Source organism: Notolepis coatsorum (assembly GCF_963971535.1).
Source record: "Notolepis coatsorum genome assembly, chromosome: 3".
Taxonomy (NCBI): Eukaryota; Metazoa; Chordata; class Actinopteri; order Aulopiformes; family Paralepididae; genus Notolepis; species Notolepis coatsorum.
Window position 1 is genome coordinate 200,173,748 of NC_140167.1, and position 18,967 is coordinate 200,192,714.

General features: G+C 41.9%; 1 protein-coding gene across 1 annotated transcript in view; it reads right to left on the reverse strand.

Moving 5' to 3' along the window:
- grin3bb (glutamate receptor, ionotropic, N-methyl-D-aspartate 3Bb) overlaps nucleotides 1-18,967 on the reverse strand; it is a gene marked incomplete at both ends in the record, with an annotated part of 569,733 nt that overhangs the window by 143,776 nt on the left and 406,990 nt on the right.

Sequence of the window (18,967 nt, forward strand, 5' to 3'; positions counted from 1 at the left end):
TATTATTATTATTATTATTATTATAATAGTAATTGGCTATCATACGTGCCTAGCTAGCGTTAGCTAAAAGAGCCCTCGCAGTGAAGTTATTATAGCTATCATACTGCAATATAAACTGAGTTTTATAGTGAAAAGAGCAGCTTTATTTTGGTCAAGATTGAAGGCTCTATATTGCAGGAAATTGCACATACAGGTGTTCATTAAATGTAAAAAAATCTGCCGTGGAGGGGGTCGTGCCGGACCCCCTCCAAACCACCCCTTGCAAAAAAAAAAAAAAAAAAATTAAAAAAAAAAAGAATAAAAAAAATACTTGCACCCCCACTTTCAACTATAACTAGGCGGCCATGGTTGTTACTACTAGTCTAGTGCATGTTGTTCCCTCATATAATTCTATGGTTGTTACTACTAGTCTAGTGCATGTTGTTCCCTCATATAATTCTATGGTTGTTACTACCAGTCTAGTGGATGTTGTTCCCTCATATAATTATATGGTTGTTACTACTAGTCTAGATGATTTCCTTTAAAATACTTTTTTTTTTTTTTTTTTTGTCAGGCCACTGAATTTAGAAGCAGGGGAACAACCAGGAGATCACTGCAACTCACACAAGTTGGAGAACTATCTCTCTCTCTCTCTCTCTCTCTCTCTCTCTCTCTCTCTTGCTCTCACACACACGCACAAAAGGAGCTGCATGTGATTGGTGGAGGCGGGACCCTTACAAAAAACTGTTGTTGCTAATCATTGACACATGCTAGCCTGTAATATTCCCCCCCCATAAAAATCTACTTTGCATTTGATATATTGCAAATATATGCCATCACACACACTGGCATTTAAAGGGTTAGAATTATACAATTAATATGTGGTGTTATGATCAGGGCTGAAGTTGAATAAAAGATTGTATTATTTTCAATCTGACATTACAAAAAAACTGAAAATCCATCAAAATCAGTGTTGTTGCTAATCATACATAATGCTAGCCTGTTTTTTAACAATAATTTGTGATGCCATCACAAACACTGGCATTTAAAGGGTACAAATAAAAAAAATCCTGCACCAGAATGCAGGAAATTAAGTCTTTGTAACAAAAAACGTCCTGGTGGGGGACCCCCTGCTTAAAAAGTGGCCTGACTGGGGCTATATTTTGCACTATATTTCCTGGCCTGAATGATTTCCCCAGTCCGGCCCTGGTTAAAAGCCTCCAATGCTTATTAGTGTGTGTGCGTTTGAACGTGTGCATGTTTCAACCATACATTTCCATTTATTAAAAATAAATAAAAATGTATTAATATTTTATTTATTTTTATTTTTATTTTTTTACCTCCTATAATAGTGGGGGTCGCGGCTCTCTGACACCGTTATTTTTGGGTCGCGGCCTGAAAAGTTTGGGAATCCCTGGACTGCTACCAGTATATTACATACTCCACCAGGGGAGGGAAAACGTTGGACCATTGTTATACTCCATTTAAGCAAGGGTACAAATCGCTCCCGTTCCCTCCATTTGGGAAGTCAGATCATAGCGCCATTTCCTGATGCCCGGATATAAACACAGAGCACGTGAAGCTGTGGTGACGCGAGAAGCGACGAGGTGGTCCGAGCAATCAGAGTCCACATTACAGGACGCACTGGATGACGTCGACTGGGACATGTTCCAATCAAGTTCCAGCGACGTCAGTGAGTTCGCCGGCACTGCTGTTAGCTTGATAGCAACGCTAGCTAACAGTATCGTCCCCACGAAGAGGGTTCGGGTTTTTCTGAACCATAAACCGTGGGTTGACAACTCCATCCGAGTCGCCCTGAATGCTCGTACCGCTGCTTACAACTCGGGCCACGCATCTGGAAACATGGACGAGTATAAGGCAGCGGCATACAGGATGCGCAAGGCGGTGAAGGCTGCAAAACAGAGATATGAAAACAGGCTGGAGACACAGATGGATCAGAACGACACCAGGGGCTTATGGCGGAGACTACGGACGATAACTGACTACAAGGTCAGCCCCTCCTCAATCGTGAGTGCTGACGCCTCCCTAGCGAACAAGCTCAACTCCTTTTACGCACGGTTTGGGTCAGGCGGTGGCGACATTAGCTCAACGGCTAGCGGCGTCACTGACGCGCCGGCTACCGGCACGTGGAGTTCCTCCGCTGGGGAAGAGCACACACTCTCTCGGTGACGGAGCACAGCGTGAGGAGAGCGTTTATAGGGGTGAACACTAGGAAAGCTGCAGGCCCAGATGGTATAACAGGGCGAATAATTTCATTCTGTGCTAACCAGCTAGCCCCAACGTTCACCACTATATTCAACCTATCCCTTCCCAAGTCCATGGTCCCTGCCTGCTTCAAGGTGTCCACTATAATCCCTGTACCAAAAAACACCTCCCCAGCAGGCCTAAATGACTACAGACCGGTGGCACTCACCTCTGTGGCCATGAAATGCTTTGAGAGGCTGGTCAAGGATTACATCTGTGCCTCCCTCCCTAGTACCATGGACCCATTGCAGTTTGCTTACAGGACAAACAGGTCCACTGACGACGCGGTCTCCCAGGTACTGCACAACACCCTTTCTCACCTTGACAGTCAGAAGGGGGGCTATGTGAAATTGCTGTTCATTGACTATAGTTCAGCTTTCAATACCATAGTCCCCACCAGACTGGCTGACAAGTTGATTGATCTGGGTCTGAACTCCACCCTGAGCGCCTGGATCCTGGACTTTTTTTTTTTAATTGTGTTTTTGGTAGGTGTTTTATTTATTTTTATTTTTTTGGCAGTCCGGTAGAGAGAGGAAGTATGGGAGATAGATGGGGGAAGACATTCTGCAAAGGTCGCCGGGTCCGGGAGTCGAACCCGGGACGGCTGCGCTGTACGTGGTGTGCCACCCTGGCGCCCAGGATCCTGGACTTTCTGACCGACAGGCCCCAGGAGGTCATGGTGGGTGGACACACCTCCAACTCAATCACCCTGAGCATCGTGTCCCCCTAGGGCTGTGTCCTCAGCCCCCTGCTGTATTCGCTGTACACAACTCCATAGTGAAGTTTGCGGACAACACGTTGTGGTGGGTCTGATCTCTGACAATGATGAGAAGGCCTACCGGGAGGAGTTTGATGTCCTGGCACTCTGGTGCCGGGATAACAGGCTACTCCTGAACATTGGTAAGACTAAGGAGCTGATCGTGGATTTTAGGAGAATACAGCAGGGGACACACACGCCACTGTGGATAAATGGGGCTATCGTGGACAGGGTGAGCAGCTTTAAGAACTGGGGGTCCACATCACAGAGGACCTGACATGGACAACACACATAGACTCAGTCGTAAAAAAGGCAAAGCAGTGCCTCTACCACCTGAGACAACTCAGGAAGTACAGAGTATCCGGGAAGATACTCCAGTCCTTCTATTCCGGGGCTGTGGAGAGCATCTTGACTGGGAATATCATGGCCTGCTTTGGCAACTGCACTGACCAGGACAGGAGAGAGTAGTGCGCTCAGCAGAGCCTACTACGGGTATTGCACTACCACCCCTGCAGGACTTATACAACAGGAGGTGCAAATCCAGAGCCTGCAGAATAATGAAGGACCCTCACCACCCCAACAATGGCCTGTTCAAGCTGCTGCGGTCAGGCAAGCGCCTCCGCATACATGCAGCAAGAACAGAGAGACTCAGATTCAGCTTCTTCCCCCAGACCATCACAACACTGATCTCTCCACACACAAGCACACATGAACACACACACACCATACATCCTCACTTACACTCTCTCACACACACACTACAAAAAAAATGCACTTTAGGAAACATAACTGTACATTCGTATAATTATTGTATATAGTACTTTACCTTAATTCTTAAGCTTAGCATTGTATTGTATTTTTTATTATCTATTTTATTTTATTATTCTATCTTATTATTTGTACTTTTGCACAATCGAGGCGGGCATGGCCACCTTCATTTCACTACATGTCTTGTGTATGTATGTGACAAATAAATCTCTTGAATCTTGAATATGTGAAGAGAGGTCTTTCACTGTACCAGTGGAACAAAATATCAGGGCGGAACGAAATGTATTCAGATTTAAATACAATGTGTTGCACACAAGAGCTATTTCATGGAAACAGGAACACCACTAGCTGAATAATTAACTGAACGTTGCCCAAGGCCTCTTGACAGACCATTAGTAACATTATTTAGCACAACCACTGCTGACACATAGTCAGTGCCTCCGTCAGTCGGCTATTACCGGTAAAGGAATTATCCAATTATCCATCTTTGTAATCGCTACATGAGTAGTCATATGTTTATAATGTCTCACTTCTGATTATTGTAATTGGTTCATGGTACAAATTCAATGTAACTATCAATATCGATTACGTTAGCTAGCTATTTTTGGATCTCGATAGCACTTTCTTTTTTTTTACCTACTTTTTCTCCGCCTTTTTCTGTGATTTTTCTCCCATCCCAATGTCCTCTTGTGCCAATTCTCCCTCCCCTGTCCTGATTGTTGCTCGCATGTGCCCCCCACTGGCCGGTCGTAGGGAGGGTAGAAGCCCATCACATGTCCCCTCCGATACATGTGGAGGCAGCCAGCCACTTCTTTTCACCTGCCAGCGCGGACTCTCATTGGCGAGGTGTAACGTGTGGGAGGCTCACACTGCCCCCGCCATCTCCTGTCTTTGCTGTGCAGGCGCCCTGACCGACCTGTAGAAGTCGCTGTTTACAATGACCAGATTACCACCCATCGACTTCCCTCCCGCTGACTCTGCCAATTGAGTCAGTATGACGGCCGACCCAAGCCGGAGGCAACGCTGACAGCCGGATTCGAGACTGGTGTCTCTTGCGTTGGTGACAAACGCAATGTCCGCTGCGCCACCCAGCCGCCTCACATTTAATTTTTTTTTAACATCCTGATCAATCACTGGAGCCAGGCAGAACAAAATGGGACAACAACAACTACTTATCCCTGCTTCTTTTAAGCCTTGAGATACAGAAGAAGACAGGGCCAAACCATTGTGTACTGTATGTTCACTGTTGTGTTTACTGCTTGATACACTACAGTGCCAGGCTGTACCAACTATCTCAGGGGGGACTATAGACACTAGGTGGAACTAAATGGAACGTGCCCTACTGTATTTAAAAAATAAATGAAAAAAAACCTAGCCTATGCATTTGGTATTTTTGTTGCTTTTTCCTGTTATACCGAACTGTGACCCCAAAACCGAGGTACATACGGAACCGTGGCTTCTGTGTACGTTACACCCCTAGGCATTGCATTGCAGGTGCCATTCTACTGTAGCCTACACAGGGGCGTAACTTAGGGGGGGGTCCCCGGGAAAAGTCCCCTGCATGATTTCAGAATGCAGTTATTGTCCCCCCCACGTTTTTACCGTCCAAAGATGATACATGCACTCGACCGCGGCGACCGCGCGGCCAGCACTGTGACTCGCTACAGTACTCGTCTTTGCATAATAATAGCGTACATGTAGTACATGTAGTGATTGTTAATTGTACATAATTCACCCACGGAACAATTGTTAGGAACAAGAGTTCCGCCCGAATATTATACCTGGTGATGGCACTACCTGCCATCACAGGTCAGTCGACAGACTGCAAGCAACGTAGTTGCGAGCGAACGCTTGCAAAAATCTGTTAAAAAAAAAATAAAACGTCTTTGATAGCTTCTTTGCAACGGGGAAATACCATACTTAAAATATGGGTTTATCGCAACAGGTGACTCTCGCGTGTTGACATGGCAACACGAGGTAATGACGCAACTGTGTTCAAGTCGCAGAAGATAAAGTATAGTTGCATTCAACGCGAGTGGACATTTGACAAGGACATGTTTCAAAGTTGGTATTTTGGAGGATCCGAAACAATGGGCAGGGCTGCATTATGGTGAGTTGTGTTTTAATAATAATAATACATTCGATTTATAATACACCCGCCGAGGTGCTACAAATCAAATGCCCACCCTACTGATCTGTTCATATGTTATAGTAATAATAATACATTCGATTTTCTAATACACCCGCCGAGGTGCCGGAAATCAAATGCCCACCCTACTGATCTGTTCATGTGTTATAATAATAATAATACATTCGATTTATAATGCGAGCACCTGCATTACAATCAAATGACTGATCTGTTATGTGTTATGCACCCGAGTCTCGAGAGGCACTTTATAATAGAAAAAAGACAGTGCAAACATGTATATGTCGCTTACAGTTTATTATGCCTATGTAGCTCATTTATTTTGACAGAGTTAAACATTTTTCACTATCATTATATTAAATTAGCGGACGTGGAGCCGGACAAGCCCTGGCTCCACGATGACCACCTCTTACAAGAGGCGCCACCGCCTGGGAAAATGCGTTTTGCACACCTGGTATTAGAAAAAAAATATAGGTAGGGGCCCCCCCTAATTTTTCAGTTTTGGTCAATGTTAGCATGGTGTTATTCACCGTCAAAGATGGAAAAAAAAACTCAAGCATAGTAACAGACACAATATTTTTGACACTGGGAATACATTCCCAGAGGTCCATAGATGTCCCTAGATACATGCAAATGGGCCTTGTAGAAGTGGAGCAATCTTCCATTTACTTGGGTATGTACTTTTAGGCAAATGTTCAGAAAATATGGCTAGGGCGTTTAAAGAAACGCACACAGTACCTGAAGAAACACCTGTTCAATTTGGCCTTCAAATAACCAGTGGTTTGTTTTATGTGGCACCTAAAACGTATGTGTTGCTGTGTAGACTATACCATTGTCTGCTTTTCTTTCTTGTTTTAGTGAAGCACTTTGTGACTTTTATGATTTGAGTTTTACTCACCTACTTACTTACTCTGTACCTTTTAACTAAGTTTAGGATTCAGTAGAACGTGGTCTCTGCGCACCCCTATCGATTACTGTGCGCCACCTAGGTATTCAGAGCATGAGTGCTCTGATAGATTGGATTGTACCTGGGGTAAGTGCTCTGCACTGTCCTGTTTGACCTTGTAAAATGTGCCAATATCCTCCTCTCAAGACTCGCCAGACTAGTGGCTGTTTTTAAAGAAGCAACAGGAAATAATCATCCCCTTGACCCCCCAGCACTTCTCTGTATGTCCATCACCCTGGGGGGGGTGGTGTGTGTGTGTGTGTGTGTGTGTGTGTGTGTGTGTGTGTGTGTGTGTGTGTGTGTGTGTGTGTGTGTGTGTGTGTGTGTGTGTGTGTGTGTGTGTGTGTATGTGTGTGTGTGTGTGTGTGTGTGTGTGTGTGTGTGTGTGTGTGTGTGTGTGTGTGTGTGTGTGTGTGTGTGTGTGTGCGTGTGTGTGCGTGTGTGTGTGTGTGTGTGTTATCCCCTAGATTCACACCATCATTAGTCCCTGATGTGCAAATAAAATAACCAAAATTTATTTGAGGTTCTAACAGGGTAAAGGGTTATGGATAATGATTAGCAGAGCGGGGGAGGCCTGTGTACAGAGTTCAGACATTAGTTCCCAAATAACTTTGTGGTTCAGTCTAGTGAGCCCACCCTTCCCTCGAGGGAAGAGTGGATCAATAACCATATCACAGAATAATGACCACAGCTCGATCCCCTTCCACATGAGACGAGGCTGCAGTCATAATAGCAGGAGCGACTCATGACCGTAGCCTGATCCCTTCACAGAGGCGAGACAAGGCTACAATTATAATAGCAGGAGTGATTCCGTCTCGCCGTCCATAAACCATAAAGCGGAATAATTCTTCCACCTACAGTACAGCCCGGCTGTAGATCTGCTGCTTTTAATCCATTCTCTTTGAAGTCTTTTAATGAAATTTTGTAAATTAGATTTTCTTCGTTGATTTTTTCAGAAGTCACGTGGTGCAGGGAACATAGTCTTCCAGTCCGGGGGCTTTGCAACGCAGCCAAGTGATGAAAGGAGGTTTGAGAAAGAGACGGAGAAGAAGGATGGGGGCATGAGAACCACGTGAAGGGAAGACCTCCTCCATGATCTAATGTTGAGGAGAGAGAGAGAGAGCGTGTGCATGTGCATGTGTGTGTTTGTGTGTGCATGTGTGTGTTTGTTTGTGTGTTGTGTTAGATTACAATCGGATTAGCCTGTCGTTGATTGTCTCCCATGATGCGTCTGTGTTGTAGTTCACGGAGGCATTCGTTCGGTGTAATTCTCACTCCCACACTGTGACTGACTCTAAAACACTGTCTCTCTCTCCACTGTATGCATCCAAAATGACGTACGTTGAAAGTCCAGGTTATATCAGAAAAGGATGGTTTATTTAAATAAACAAAGGTCTCGTACATAATGAAACCAATTGAACGTCTTTAAAAGGTTAAGAAACTAAATTAGTAAGTTATTTTCTTTTTTTTTATTATCTTTTTTCTCCCTCCTTTTTCCGTTTGTCTCCCCTCCCCAATGTTAGTCGTTATGCCAATTCCCAATCCCCGTCCTGGTCGTTGCGCACTCTAACCCCTACCGTCGGTCCGGGAGGGCGGAGACTATCACAATGTATCACATGCTTCCTCCGACACATGTGTACCCAGCCCACCGCTTCTTTTCACCTGGCAGCGCGGACTCTCACTGAGAGGGTGTAACGTGTGGAAGGGTCACACTACCTCCCCCAGATCCTTCCCTCGCTGTGCAGGCGCCCCAACCGAACTGTAGGAGTCGCTGTTTACAACGACCAGGACCCACCCCACCGGCTTCCCCACCCGCTGACACTGCCAATTGTGTCAGTATGGACGGTCGACCAAGCCGGAGGTACCGCGGCAGCTGGATTCGATCCCACTGTCTCTGCGGTGGTAGACAGACGCTTAGTCCGCTGCGCTACCCGGCCGCCCTTAAATTAGTAAGTTCTATCTCTCCTTGATTGTGCGGCCTATCTCTCCTATAGCTCGCTAGCAGCATCTCCTCGTGGTCTTCCCCTCCCCTCCCCCAGCCACCGTTCGGAGGGCTGGCTCTGCTCTGCTCGATGCGGCCGGTCTCGCTATCCAAAACTCTACTGAACCTAATAAGCGATCTACCACTGTCTTTCTGTCTACGTCTGAGGAATGCCAACCTTGAACAGCTCTGCTAGCTGCCTGGGTTGCCTATAGGTGACCCGCACCACTATATTTCTCGCTTTTGTTGTTTATCTATTAAGGAATGTTGCCGCCCATGGCCCTTTCTGCTCTTCGCTCTTCAACATGTGAAATGTCTCTGTCCCTAACAATGATTTGTTATAAAAGGACTAAACACCACCTTGCCCTAATTAAAAGGTGTTTACCTACGTACTTTGCCAGAATTAACAGGTGTTATAGCACTATAGTTATATAGTACTTATTTCTGTCATAACCAATGAAAACAAGCCATATCTTTCAGTGTGCATGTGTGTGTTTGTCTGTTGTCCGTGTCTGTTCATACCTTTTGCACATTACTGCTCAATTGCACAGCCCTGTGAAATATTCCATCCCACTGTATTGTTAATTTCATTCTAATTAGTGTATATACTCTACCACATCGTGCACAATTGTACAGCCCTAGCCCTATTTTATTTTATAATTCTATTCTATTTTCTTCTATTTTAATTTAGTTTATATTCCATTTTATTTCATTCTACCCTTCTACCTTGTCTGTCTGTTAATGTCCCACGACCAAACTGACAGTGTTGGATCTAACCAAATGGATTTATATGGACACTTTTTATCATGGAAAGTTCAAGCCCGGACCACAAAACAAGTGAGTAACAATAATGTACTGTTGTTACTGAAACTGATTGAATATGGCAAGATTCAAGAGGTTTATTTGTCACATACATTATACACAAGGCATACAGTGAAATATGAGAGTGGGCTCTCTCTCTCTCTCTCTCTCTCTCTCTCTCTCTCTCTCTCTCTCTCTCTCTCTCTCTCTCTCTCTCTCTCTCTCTCACACAACGCAGTACGCACGTATCGTTATGACAGCAGGAGCCGTCGGCCAACAAAGATGTTGTTTCAACAAATGTGTTCACAAAATGGATTACCATCCAAATGTTATTGAAGCCTCCCGTGACCAGTAAGTAGGTACTACTACTTTTAATAACCGCAACAATATGCACATATGTTCTACATTATATGCGCAGCGTAAATGTGCGCTATGTGCCTAAAGTCGAGACCCGACAGTACTCAACCCAGCAAATATTTGATGATGATGATTAAAAACAATGCTTCGGACGTCCATTCGGAAAAACCCTGCCAAAGTTTGAATCCCAAAAACAGGCTTCGGGGACAGCTCTAGCGTGTGCATGTGTGTGTTTGAGTGTGCATGTGTGTGTTTGTGTGTGTATGTGTGCATGTGTGTGTGTGTGTGTGTGTGTGTGTTGTGTGTGTGTGTGTGTGTGTTTGTGTGTGTACGTGTGTGTGTGTGTGTTTGTGTGTGCATGTGTGTGTTTGCATGTCTGCATGGAGCGACAGCAGAATAGGCAATGAGCTAGATCAGTGGTTCCCAAACTGTGGTGCGCGCACCCCTTGTGGTGCGCGAGTGCCCTCTAGGTCAGTGATTCCCAACCTGGGGTCCGCGGACCCCCTGGGGTCCGCCAGGGGGCGCAGGGGGTCCGCCAGACCACAGATGATTTGAGGTCTTTTTTTTTTTTTTTTTTTTTTTTTTTTTTTTTTATATTTGTATCATCAGAAGCATGAATAGTCTCTCCACTACAATAAAAAATAAAGATAAATAAATAAACATCTAGACATGATTTTTGAACGTTAACAGTAGGCTACCGGGTAGCCGCTAAAACGCGAATCAGTTGACTGTATCACTTTCTGTAGCTAGCCTAGCACGCTAGTTAACTTTCTCGGCTCGTCTGCAGTCAGCCGCCAGAGGCGAAAATGTGTGACAAACGAAAAGGAGATGACGGCAGCTCATCTGCAAAAAAAGTTAGGACCTACAGCAATCGCGAAAATTACATCACCATGGGCTTCACTGAGGGACCAGACAAACGACCTGAGTGTGTGATTTGTGGAGAAAAGGCACAAGTCAAAGAAGCATAGTGGGTCTAATTATGATGCATATGCCTGTGTATAAGCAGTTTGTTATTAAAATGACAAAAAAAAGGTATTAAACCCAGCTAGGACAGATTCTCTCTGCTACTGATTGGAATTTCCTGTCTCATATTTAGTTTAATTTGTTGCATTGATTTGTTCCATAAATGCAAACCGTTCACCATTAGGGACTGATTTGAGAGGATGAATACAGGATTTGAATATTGGCCAAACATTTTGAAATGCATATGGTGCAAGATGAGATTTATTGATTGAAGGCACAAGTTAAAGAAGCATAGTGGGTCTAATTGTGATGCATATGCCTGTGTATAAGCAGTTTGTTATTAAAATGACAAAAAAAAGGTATTAAACCCAGCTAGGACAGATTCTCTCTGCTACTGATTGGAATGTCCTGTCTCATATTTAGTTTAATTTGTTGCATTGATTTGTTCCATAAATGCAAACCGTTCACCATTAGGGCCTGATTTGAGAGGATGAATACAGCATTTGAATATTGGCCAAACATTTTGAAATGCATATGGTGCAAGATGAGATTTGTTGATTGAAGGCACAAGTCAAAGAAGCATAGTGGGTCTAATTGTGATGCATATGCCTGTGTATAAGCAGTTTGTTATTAAAATGGAGAAAAAAAAAGGTATTTTATGGTATCTTATTAGGAGGGGGTCCGCGAATTTCATCAGAGATGTTTGGGGGTCCCTGGGGGGAAAAAGGTTGGGAACCACTGCTCTAGGTGGTGCGTGACATGAAAAGGCTAATGGTGGTAAAATAATTTTTTTTTATTTTATTTATTTTTTTACAATAAAATTTCATAAAAATCTTAGTCAAACCTTTAGTATTATGGATATTAAACATGCTGGCAGAGTACATGCATCCATGTTGTCGTGAACATTTTAATTAAATAAAGAAATTCCCTATCCATAGTCGCCGTGGGAAGAGATAAAATAAAAAATAAAATCTGTGCACGGAGACCAGCAACAATTTTTTCTAACAGAAACCCATTGGGGGGTGCGTCAGCTAGGTCGGGAGGTGATAGGGGGTGCACGGCCAAAAAAGTTTGGGAACCGCTGTGCTAGATGGTGAGGATGAGGTCACATCATTCAAGCATCTCATTTCCTCCCTCCTTCCACAAAACGCGGTAGGATGGAAATATATATGGGATGTGTGCATAATATAACATACTTTAAGATAACAATGTAACATACACATATTCATGCGCATGCAGCCATGCACATGCTTACACAATCTCTTATTTTTTCACACATGCACACACACACACACACACACGCACACACACACACACACACGCACACGCACACACACACGCACACGCACACGCACACGCACACACACACACACACACACTCGTCAGCTTGTGACTGCAACTTGTTCTTGTTTGTGGACGACTCAGCCCTGCTGGTCTCTGACAAGAACAAGTTACAGGTTGAAAAAACCCTCAGCTCAGAACTCTGCACCTGGCTCGCTGATAACAAACTATCATTACACCTGGGTAAAACAGAGTCCATTCTCTTCGGATCAAATAACAAACTCAGCAAGACCGACGGCTTCTCAGTTACAGTGGGTGACAATATTGTCACAAGGAAAGATGAAATTACCTACCTAGGTTCCATCCTAGAGGCAAATCTTTCCTGTGACAAAATGGCATCCAAAGTAATAAAAAAAAGTCAACCAACAAACTCGATTCTTGTACCGGATCTCCTCTCTGGTAAACAAGAATACCCTGAAGACTCTGGCAGGAGCACTCATTCAAGGGTACTACGACTATGCTTGCACCTCATGGTACCAAAGCACCTCAAAGGCACTAAAAACAAGATTATAAACATCACAAAACAAACTGGTCAGACTACTGCTTGACCTTACTCCTAAAACCCACCTCATCCCTGCCCATTTTGACAACATATGATAGCTTAGAGTAGACGACAGAGTACAGCAACTTGCAATGGGCCTGGTCTACAAGATACACTACACCACGAAGGTACCCATGTACATGTCGAAATACTTCCCAAAGGTCAGTGAATACCACGACCACAACACCAGAGGGAGCTCCACAAATCATGTTCAACCCAGATTCGGCTCAAACAAGGGTCTAAACAGGTTTCGCAATTATGCCACATCAATGTGGAACGCCCTACCCACAGCCGTAAAATAATGTGAATCACTACCCACTTTCAAAACCGCTCTCAACGAGCGTGCACCTACGGGAGGCTGCAATTCGAAACTGGCCCCCGTAAATGTCTGAACACCGTCCCACCCACCCACCCCCTCCTAATGTACAGTTCCCTCCCCCTCGTATGTATATATTTACTGTTAGGATCTCTGTTTAACAGTACTGTATATTTGCATATCTTGTATGTCACAAATGTAACAGTACTGCATATCTGTATGTCATGTATGTCATAAATATCATGATTAGATTCGATTTTTATATCTGTATATCTGTATATCGTGTATGACATAAATGTTATTATGAATTGAAAATGTGGGACCCCGGTCTGCATCCCCTTAACAATTGTGTGTATTGAGCTGTACTGATAACTGGTTTAAACATATTGATAGGAAGTCAATGGTGGGTGGTGTGCTTCTGGATTTTAGCGCTGCATTCAACATTATAGATCATGATCTTCTGCTCATGAAACTTTCAGCTTATAAATTCAATGAAAGTGCTATTAAATTGTTAAAGAATTACTTACTTAATAGACTACAATGTGTGTGATGTTTAATGGCACACTATCGGAGATGAGGGAACTCCATGCCGGAGTGCCCCAAGGGAGTTGCCTGGGTCCCTTATTGTATTATTAATCTTCGTTAATGATTTACCATTGGTACTTAATAATGCATCAATGGAGATCTATGCAGATGACACTACCGTGTACGTAGGGGCGGAGAAATCTGAGTCTGTTAATAGGTTATTGCAAGATGAGATAGTGCTCATTTCCAACTGGGTAAGTGAAAATAAGTTAAAGTTAAATGTTGCAAAAACCAAGAGTATAATGAAAAATATACATCTAGATCAAATCCTAAATTAAATCTAGTTCTGAACTGTCCTGATATCGAACAGGTCAGAGAGGCTAAACTGCTGGGTGTTGTAATAGATCACTTTCTTGGTCGAAACACATTAACAATATGGTGGCTAAGATGAGCTGTGGTACTTCAATGATCAGAAGGTGTAGAAATCTGTTGACTAATGGTACAGCGAAGCTTGTACTACAATCTTTGGTCTTAACCCCGCCTGGACTACTGTACTACTATAACTATATGGTCTAACGCCTCTAGGCTTGATCTCAACAAACTCCAGCTCGCTCAGAACAGGGCGGCACGCCTCGCTCTGCGCTGCTCTGTGAGGAGTAGTGTTGGAGTGATGCATGCCGCGCTGACCTGGATGACAGTGGAACAGAGGATGGCATGTAGTCTGGTAACTTTTTTGTTTAATATCTGGAATACTGGGAAACCGGAGGGTTTGCACTCACAACTGTACCCAACTGTACCCAACTAATATGAGACATGGATATAGCACAAGGCAATCATTAGATTCATGCTTTACTTTACCTCTACCAAAAACAAATGCTCTGAAAAAGACGGTAATGTATAGAGCAGTAGTTGCTTATTGGAATAATATACAGAGAAATATAACTATAGTAAAGAACAAATGTATGTTAAAAAAAAAAAGGAAAAAATTGCGCTCATGAATAACGAGATACATTTTGGTCATTGACTTATTATGGAAATTAGTATGGAAATATAAAGGTGATCGTGACTTGAGAAAAATTATGCTATATTATGATGAGTTCAAATCATATAAACGATTTTGATCTGTTTTGTTCTTATGGACTGATTATGGAATATGTATTTTATGGTTGGAGAATTGTGATATCTGACTTATGAATATTGAGTGAGCTTTGATTCACTTGTTTTGTTTGTTGTGATATTTTCTTGTGAGTACTTCAATGTTTGTGGTTTTATATTTTTATTTAACTTTTTTTTTTTGTGTGTTTGTATTTTAAATGTTTGGACCCCAGGAAGAGTAGTCTCACTTTGGTGTAGACTAATGGGGATCCACAATAAAACAATAAAAACAATACTGTACTGTACCCATTCTGCAATCTGTTAATTAAAGTTTTCAATCAATCAAACACACAGCTTTCTGACACCACGTGCATCAGAGCAAGACAAGCACACATTAGGCAAAAGCAAGACCAACAAACACAAGCAACCGATCCTATACTGTACACACACTGTATGATTCAAACATCTCACCGCATGTATACCTACCCACACCTGTTTGTATTGACCTGCACCTTTTACACATCTGTATATACTATATCTATATCTGTACATATCCTACTCTTACTAGTTACACTGCTGGTCAGTATGACTACTACCATAGTGTCTTTATACCTGTATCACTGTACATATTATACTACAACTCTGTACATACATATTATTAGCACTATACTCAGTAGTACTAATTTGTATATTTTGTACCCGGTTTAATCACCTGTACATTGTATATTGCTGTTGGACTTTACTGCTACATTTGCACTCTGTTTGGATGCCAAACTTATTTTCCTTGTGCTGTACTTGATGTACTATGATGACAATTAATTTTAATCTAATCTAAAAACATTGAATTATAAAAACTACTAACCTTCATACTGTCTTTTACTATTAATCACTTTCCTACTAAATAATCGTCTTTGTCTATATTACTACCTACTATGCTGATATGTCTTTACTACTATGCACTCACTTGTTAGTGACTCAGTACAGATTATTGTTTATTTCACGGACGCTGAGGGGACAGTGGCTCAGGAGGTAGAGCAGTCGTCTGGTAATCAGAAAGGTTCCCGGTTTGATTCCCGCTCCTCCCCGGCAGCGTATTGAAGTGTCCTTGAGCAAGACAAATGTTCGCCGGTGTGTGTCAATGTGTGAGTGAATGGGTGAATGTGAGGAAGAAAATATTTGTAAAGCACTTTATAATTCACACTATTGTTTGTTTTGACATAAAATACCAATTAATAACGTGTTCTTGCTGAATTGGTATTTCCCCTCCTATAACTACATCTGACAACATGTGCATTTTTTTTTAATATAATCTATTTATTTTAAAAACTAATATTTTAAGTGAAGTGAACAGTGAACACTGATACCACTATGAATATATAGGGGAGTATTGATCCGATCCGTTACATTAGTAGACCAACACCATTTGGGAGGTGTGTGGAATAGTGTGTGGTCTCTATTGGTTAAAGTGTTGGGGTGAGTGAAACACTGCATTCTTCCAGCATTAAGTGCATATGGATCATAATAAAACCCCACCATGTCCCATAAATTCGATTGGTCAGTCCCTGTCTGCTGCCAACGTATTATTTGCAGCTCAGTGTTAATGAGGATGTTATGCCCGATAAAGTGTGGATTCCACAATTTGTTACAGACTCTAAACTGCCATTAAATACTGCAGGGATTTAATTGCCAAATCGCCTGCTTGGCACTTTAAAAAAGCAAAACAAAACAGCACTGTCAGTCCCATTTCTGTCAGCTCTGAAAAACACAAACATGTCAGCAAACTCCTTTCTGAAGGAATAGTTAAACACTTGTTGCTCTGTATCTCCAGTTATTATTCATTAGTCTGAGTCTCTGCAACGACTGGCAAGGAAAGAGTGTGACTAATGTCTGTGTCGTTGCTGTGAGTGGATCCGGTAATATCAGCGAGGAGATGGCAGCCCTTCGTCAAGCCAAGTCTACTTGTCGTTTCACTTCAAATGAGTGCAAACACAGCCTCTAGAAAATGATATATTAGCCCTCAAGGTTGTGAGTTTGAGACAGCCCAACCCCTTCATATTCCTTTTCAAGTCCTTGCCTTATTTATTCCATGCAAACATTGCGCCGACCTTGAGTCCAGCGTTGAAACTTGACATAAAATTTGCCGCTCATTCAACCCGAACTTGAATTAGGAAAACATAGGAAACTTTCCCAGAAACGTTGAAGATTCTGGGAATGTGTTTACAGTTTAAGCAGGCTATTCATATCCTGCATTTGAAATCCTCATCTTATCTCACTAAACCAACAAAGTTTAAACAACTTTGAGCGAGACACTTAAAAAACTAGAATGTTCTACCCTTGAATTGGCCAAGAGACGGCTACTGGATATCACCAGACTGGGTTTGATTTGGGAAGAGTCATATCTCTTTGCCATGAATTTTATAAACCAGAAATGAAAGACATGAAATTAAAGAAAGTTGTGAGTATATAGAGATATGAATATATTAGGGCTGTCAGTTTATCGCGTTAATTAGATTAATTAATTACACAGCTAATTATCGCGTTATGAAAATTAACTCAAAATTAATTTTTTATCTCATTCATTCCATAAGAACGTAGAATACACATTTACAGACTTTTTTTATATGGTCCATTTGCATGTTCTTGGTATCTGATTCTAGGGACATCTATGGATCTCAGCTCAGGGAATGTATTCCCAGTGTCAGAAATACTGTGTCTGTTACTATTCATGCTTTTATCTCAAGCCGGCTTGACTATTGTAATGCACTGTTCACTGGTCTTCCCAAAGCAACCATTGGGAAGCTTCAGCTTATCCAAAACTCTGCAGCTCGATTACTAACTCGTACAAAGAGAAGAGAACATATCACTCCAGTCCTAGCCACTCTGCACTGGCTGTCAATAACTCATAGAATTGATTTTAAGGTCCTTTTCCTGACATATAAAGCTCTTAATGAGCAAGGCCCAACATACATAGCAAATTCCCTAGTTAGTTATCTGCCCTCAAGAACGCTACGGTCATCCACTACAGGTTTATTAGACACACCCAGAAACCAAAAGAGGATCGGAAGTATGGCATTTGCCAACTATGCCCCAAAACTATGGAACACACTACCAACACACATCAGGAACGCCAGCTCCATACACATTTTTAAAGGAAAATTTAAAACGTACCTATACAGTCTAGCTTACAAATAGTGTACCATGCCTTAGGGAAAGCGAGTATCTTATTGAAATGTTTTTATTATTATGTGTTTTTAATTTTATGTATTGATCTTTTACTGAAATGTTATTTTACTGTGCTTTGCCTATTGCCGTACTTTTATTACTGTTGTCTTATTAATGTGATGCTTTACATATGTGTATGTTTGTGTACAGCACTTTGAGCTGCATGACGTGATGTATGAAAGGTGCTTTATAAATACATGTTTACTTACTTACTTACTTACTTACTTACTTACTTACTTACTTACTTACTTACTTACTTACTTACTTACTTACTTACTTACTTACTTACTTACTTACTTACTTACTTACTTACTTACTTACTTACTTACTTACTTACTTACTTACTTACTTACTTACTTACTTACTTACTTACTTACTAGGCTTGAGTAAATTGTAATTAACCAAATGAGAATATCAATTAATTTTTTTTTTTATCTTTGACTGTGAATAACACTATGCTCAAATTGACCAGACCTGAAAAATTTGTAGATACAGTACTGAATTCTGCCATCCGGACACATGCAATTTTAAATATGATTATAGAATATAGAATATCAGGCATAAAATGGTTATGCGATTAAAATGCGATTAATTAATTACAAATCCTGTAATTAATTAGATGCATTTTTTTAATCGCCTGACAGCACTATTATATATATATATATATATATATATATATATATATATATATATATATATATATATATATATATATATATATATATATATATATATATATATATATATATATATATATATATAACGGTTGTGACACCATCACCCCTGTGTTGTGTTTAACTTCGATGCCCCGAGGGAGTTTCGAACCCGGGTCTGCTGCACCACAGGCGACAGCACAGACCGCTATACCAAGAGGTGAGTTCACTTCTTGGTAACCTGTCTATGTGTCTTTTAAAGGAGGGTGAGTTTAACTCGCAGTACCGCTACTCACCACAGTCACTTCACA